Raw genomic sequence first — 7,148 nt, forward strand, 5'->3', positions numbered from 1 at the left:
CCTAACCTAACCTAACCTTGATACTTTTTCGTTCTTTCCGTAGTTAGTGGACATTACTGTTTATAGCTATTCGGAACCAAAGACACTCCTCTCCTCAAGCTACCAGCCTATTGAAGCGCAAGATGAACAAAATAATAAGAGGTCTTACATGTACGTGCATATGTACATGATTTAATGTGTGTATGTCCATACATTATGAAAATATTTTTGTTGGCAAAGTTTTGAAGTTTCAATTTATTTTGAACCGGTGGGAAATGAAAATAGCTCGAAAACATCGCAGTTATGTATTTAAGCTAGGCATTTAAGTGTAAAAGTGTTTACTAATATTTTATTTGCCAATCGCGGAGCGTGCGTACATGCATATCTGCTAATTCGATTGCGATGTTCGTGGGATTTTGTTCCAATATGAACCCAAACATACACATGCACATAATATGGATTTATGAATGTACATATGTATGTATACAAGTATTACAAATCACAAATTGCAAACAAAGAATGGTAAAGGGGTTTAAAATAGTTTAAACAATGCATATATGTAGGTACACATATGCACAAATATGTACAAATTAGACCCGTTTTAATGTGCGACAACTTTGTGCAACACAAAACAGTACTACTCCAGCCCATTCGCCTATTAAAAGTACAACATTTTAGTCATTTCGCGAACGCGATCACCGAAGGGTTGATCACTTAATGCCCCCGCGATTTGACAGCCCACCAGAAAACACGATACGCACACATTCAACTTGGGATTGAAAATTCAACTCAAAAACATATTGCGCGGGCACATCGGTCACGTCAAGCATATCGGTTAGTTCGGTTTGAAATGTTTTTTTTTCACAGGAAATGCGAAATCAATAATAAGGGTTGTATGTTGGCGACCAGAAATCATCAACACACATTAGGAAGCTATTGTTTGAGCAAAAAAAAACAAACACCAACCAAATTACAATAGTACAAGCGTTAAAAACACTCAGAAATTTCATACATACATACGTGCATATGTATGTAGCTATTTAGACGCAGTATCTATGAGACCACCCTATAAAACGGAGTATCCCAACACCAAGAGGAATATAGTATGCAATCGTAATCGCTTTTACTATAGCTATAACGAAGCAATTTTTTTTAATTTTTCTGGTTTAATTCAATAGTGGTTAACAGAATTGATCCATCATACATTTCTCTTATGGTCATATCGTTTGCTTCTTGACATTATCTTGTTGAAATATAGCGTGATAAAAAGCATAATTCATAATTCACAGCTTACCATTCTAAACAGGGTTAGATCGTCGACTGTCGTGGGAATTCGAAAATCCGATGTATTTTAGGATGCACATCTAACAAATTCCATACTCCTGGCAACATATATTTTTCTGTCTAGTGCTCATTCGTGGAGGCTCCTCAATTTTCGATCGAATTTGTGACATAAAAAATAGCTCAAGGTCATCTTAAAATTTGTTAATTACTTGATTAAATAAAATGAAATTATGGGAAAACTCTACATTGAATTATTCAAATCTTAAGTTATCAGATATGGCTTTCAACAGTACACTATATTCTGACAAGAAGATAAGATTTATATATACTTGTAAAGTGTAACATACCAATATTTAGTTGATAGTATTCCCATTACTATCGTACTATTATGTTGAAAGTATTCTGAAATCGCAACATTGCAAACAGTTCAAATTAATTGTCATCAATTGTGACTACTCCCACTCTGCGCCATTCAAAGTCCATTTCGAATGGAACCGAAGGAACGAACCATCATTCCAGGACGCAGCAACGGTGTATGATACGCCCATTTGGCAAGTTCTCTTCTAAATAACTGTGACTACGTCATAAAAATGTATATGTAGACATATGTACGTTGTAGGTATATACCGGAGTGATCTCTGGGTAAAATCTCTAAAATCAATACAGTTATAAATATGACCTTGTCAATTCAAGACTTTGACCTAACTCTAGCCAAATGTAATATGTATGTATTTAGGCGATATAAGACGTGGGTGGGAAAGTCATGCTGTTATGACGTATGGTGGGCTCGTCTCAATCTATCCATAGTGTGACTCAAGCCATTCGAGTACACCACTTCACAATTGATTCAAATTCAAGTAATTGTGTAATAAATTGAACTGAGTTAATGTTATTGGGATTTTTTCTTTTCCTTGCAACTCAAAGCCACTTCAGAGCGATTCTTAAGCCCAGTAACCTAATTTAATTTCAGTTATACATACATATGTACATAGCGGTAGAAGTTCGCGCAAGAGTGTAAACGCAAACGCTTGGAAGGGCTACATATAGTATACTATATGTACATACTCATACATAGAATTTAACGCAATTAATTGTTGTTGTTGATACTGATGTTGTCACAAAATTATTACAGGTTATTGACGTTGACTAAACGAACCGAAAGCGCGCAATTTTTCGAAATATATTCACATTGATGTATTATTAGTTATATAATATTATTTATTATTTGCATTGTATCGACTGAATTATCTCAAATACAAGTACGTAATGAAGTTTTTTTACAGAGAGACCCTTGGTTGTAACCTAAGTAATACACTAAATTTTGGTAATACTCTTCGTATCAGAAACTCATGAAACATGTTACACATGGTACAATAGATTTGCTATATATATAAGAGTTTTATATCAAATGGGTCAGATTAAAGAACTTATAACTATCTTGATGGTACAATGAAAATGTGAGAACAAACATCAAGAAATATGCTCTAGAAATCGTCGAAATATAGCCATTTCCAAGGCCTCTAATATTGAATATGAGTACACATCAGTACCTATGGCTGACAATGGCTTCGGGAAAATAAGGGCATGGTGGTACTGAGATACTAGAAATATTCTTTTTTATAGAAAATATCATCAAACTCTCTTAAATTTATATGTAACAATAATGCAGTGTAGAATTACTAATGAAATGGGTAAGTGAGGGATTATATACATTTCCATCCATATCAGTATGTACATATGTAACTAAGCACTCATACGTATTGTGGCTCTTTTTGCCGTTAATTATTTGATAATTAAGTCAATTGTGCAAGGTCGTGTAGAATAATTCAATGACGTTTATAGCGTAAAGTATTCGCGTAACACACACGCATTCAAACGCACATATATGTAAGTACTTACATACATATAAACGATTTTGCCAAATCACATTCGGCACTTGAAACGCAACTACTCAATTTCGAAGATTTTAAGAATTAAATTTAATTATCGGCTTACAGTTATCACTGGGTCAATATCTTATTGCTATAAATCATAATGATATAACATTCAATTAACAGTAACTAAATTTTTATGGAATATAGTTTATTTTGTTTTTTTTTTTCAATTGCAACGTTTAGCTCCATCTTCAGTCTAAGCGAATAATTTGAGAATCTGTAAGAATTTTTCTATTATAATTCAATATATATAATTAAGTTGTCGTTTTATATACAGAAAAGCGGTAAATTGAGTGTGCAAAGAACCCAGAAATAGTTTATAAAAAGAAAATATGGCAGCAGAGCCTCGTATAATTTGAAAATCGAAACTTTTTGGGGAGCCCTCATTTTCCAAAAACGTTTCAAATGTCAGCTTCTTGTTCTACAGAATGACCAAATAACATTGTTGATTACCATCAACTTTGGGGTCACTGCTTCTGTGCCCATGCCCATATGAAGCAACTAACGCCATTGTTGTATAACTTGCATATAGAATTAATTTTCTACATATTTGAACACCCATATCACAGAAAAGTTCAGCACGATTTTTAAGTACATACATATCTTCCTATCGAGGGCTTTTTGTAAACTATTGTCGTTATGTCTAAGTGTGCTTTATAGTGTAGCCGAGTTCGTTTATACGCATATACACTTATGAGAGCATACTTATGTATGAATGAATGCGCGTGTAGCCTGGATGATAATTTTTTTATATACACTCTTATGTATGTATGTAACTGGCTTAGGGTCGTAAGTCAAAACGCGCATCCGCTATATTAAATGTAAAAAAAAGTTTGCCATTCTCATATTATTGTACGTACAGTAATGTTCATATTAAGAGTTTAGGTAACATACTAGAGGTGTTCCATTGACACATTGACTAAAACTAAGAAACTAACTAAAATTATGTCGCCTAAAACGATTAAAAGGCGATAAAACTGGCCGAAAAGTCATGGAATTCGGTAGGAGACTTCTACCTATAAATATAATATAAGCTCTCAGAATGGGACGGGCGAGTTCAATCTTATTACGAATATAGAAAACATTTGTGAGATACCAATTTGAGAGCCAGCCACAAAAAATTACCAATTTTAAATATGAGACCCCAGAAAAACAGATTCCTGCTTGCGGATAACCACATCTAGTGGTCTTAGCCAAATTGTGGAAATATTTCATGAATGATAAATGTAAAGTGGAACTTTTCAGTTGGAAATGTGAAAAAAATTTCCCAAAAATTAATATTCATAGTAGACGGACGGTTCGAAACATACTAAGTGAAGTGCTTAGATTTTCTTATGGACAACCATATTGACGAACGATGGCCGTCCTTTCACTTGAACTCCATCGAAATTGTGTGGGCAGGAGAATGTAGATCATAATAGAATCGGTGGTTTAATGTAAACTGTGGACGAAGATATGCTGCCGATATCTGGAACAAAGTCTATATGACTAAATATTAGTGAAATTATTGCTAGATTTTAGATAGGGATTGTACTTTTTGTTTTTTGCACGAATTTAAAGACATTTGTTGATATAATAGTGGACACTAATTTTCACCTACTTTCCGAATGTTTTTAACTGTGAAAAGAACGTAAACAATTTATATATGTATAATAATTAAAATATGCAAATATTTACTGTCCTGTAGAAACCGAAAGATTTAAAATTGAATTGCACTGCTTATGAAAACTGAATAGCCTAACTATACACTGCTATTTTTGTGAGCACAACTGTATGTATGGAGAAGAAAATGCTCATTTAAATTATGTATGTATGTATATATGTACGTAGGTATGTATGTGTATGTACATACATGCAAGTGTTAATAACAAATATCTTTGGCGTAGAGTGTAATAAGCGTAAAAAACAAGTAATAGCATCCACAATAAAATCATTTATTTAATAAAGTCCCACACGAACAAACCAAACAAATGAATAAAGCAAATGTACATATGTAAGTACATCGGTATCAGTATACATATGTATATGTGTATAAGTATGTATATGTATTTCCATATATGTTAGTACGTTTTATATTGTTATTGTTGTTTCACAGAAAATACTGAGTATTACGCATTGTTGCACTTACATATATACATATTTATATTATTAAAATATTTTACATACATACATACATATGTATAGGACATTTATAAACATACATGAAAGTAATGGAAATTTGCCAATAGCAAAAAAATCTGAGATGCGGGCGGAAAAAAAATCTGTATTAACATTACACATTATTAAAAACAAAATCTGTATAAATCTATAGAATCGACACATCATATATATTTATGCATATTCTTCTGAAAGGACTACTATACAAAAATATTTATATATGTACATACATACATATATGTATTTATGTATGTAGCAATTTATTTCTATTCATTTTTATAATACTTGTATTGTTAATGATACATTGTATTGGTATTTGCAACGCTGACCGGGACCAGGGTGAGCGACATAATTTCGAAATTTGGTTGTGATTGTTTCTTTTATTGCGCTTGGCGTTGTTCTTGTTGATATTGTCAGTATTGCATTCAACAGTTTCGTTTTACTTATATGAATGTACTTATTTCATATCAGTGGGCACATACAGAATAATGCAGACGCATCGAGCCACATCTATGAATAAAAGCGATCAGAAACAACAAAAACGAAATGTTCATGTTGCAATTCCACAAATAAATAAGCAAATTCTACGACATGGCAACCAAAATATGTTTTATCGCGGGACTATAATGCCTTTATTTTGAAAGTAGATATATGATCATGCTTTTATATATTTTAGATAGTAGTTTTGGTCGTTAAAGTTAATTGTTCATTCACATCAAGATGGATACTTCGACTCTGGTTTATATCTATAAAGTGGATGCTCCAGAAGTCAACTCCAGTAGCTGTAACCCCCTCCTAAAGCAAACTATACAATATTTTTTAGGCGCCCCTGATATTTCACACATACATTTGTATGTACGGACAGTCATAGACACAGATGCAGGCTTGCCGATATTATTTGGTATTTTAAGCACAGAAAAATAATATATTATGACAAGCTGAAATCCAACAACGAAGCCGCAGTTTGGAAATTTATGCCGGACTTTTTAAATTGATCTTAATGAAGCTTAATTGGTTGCATCTGTGTTAGTGTGGTGATGGGCAGATCTGCGTGCATGTTCGCAGTAAACTGAGCGTGTATATGTTTATGTTATCAACATATAATACATACATACATTCTCACAAATCAGAAAATCATTTACAAACACACATTCCTGTACAGACAAATGTGTTTGTCCGCATTGAATTGCAGCCGAAGTCAAGCTTAGCGAAATGACGTATCGCCGTCGAAGAATCGTCGAGTCCACGGTGCCTTTGACACCAGACAGAAAAGTAGTTTTCTTTTACAACAACAAACATGAAAAAAAAACACAAACAACATACATCTATCCATAGCACAACTTGACTCGACTCAGCTGACATCTAGCGCGCCATTATTCAGAATGGCGGCGACGCCATATTTGAAATTAGCCTTTGTCATCCAATTCTGAAAATGTTATATATTTTTATTTATTCAAATAATTTGGCAGCGTCACTGACGAAGTTTGAGTGGCAAGTATCACGAACGCGCCGCCGTTGTTGTTGCACGCTTAAGTTGCTCCATCCAATATCCGTTAGATCGCCTTGCACCTTTCAGTGATGATACTTACATACTATGTATGTGTGTACAACAGTATTTCTAGTTACATGCACTCATCTAGTTATGAGTGTACAGTACAGACTAGCAAAAGATTGAAAGTGTAATTTTTCACACCAAGACTTAAATCCTGAAGATATCTCAGAGATTGACCAAGATTTTCAGTAAAAAATCCACCATTGGCACTGAGGTCCTCCTTTTTGAGTCCTCAAAAGGTT

The sequence above is a fragment of the Zeugodacus cucurbitae genome, chromosome 2 (genome assembly GCF_028554725.1).
Source record: "Zeugodacus cucurbitae isolate PBARC_wt_2022May chromosome 2, idZeuCucr1.2, whole genome shotgun sequence".
Classification (NCBI taxonomy): domain Eukaryota; kingdom Metazoa; phylum Arthropoda; class Insecta; order Diptera; family Tephritidae; genus Zeugodacus; species Zeugodacus cucurbitae.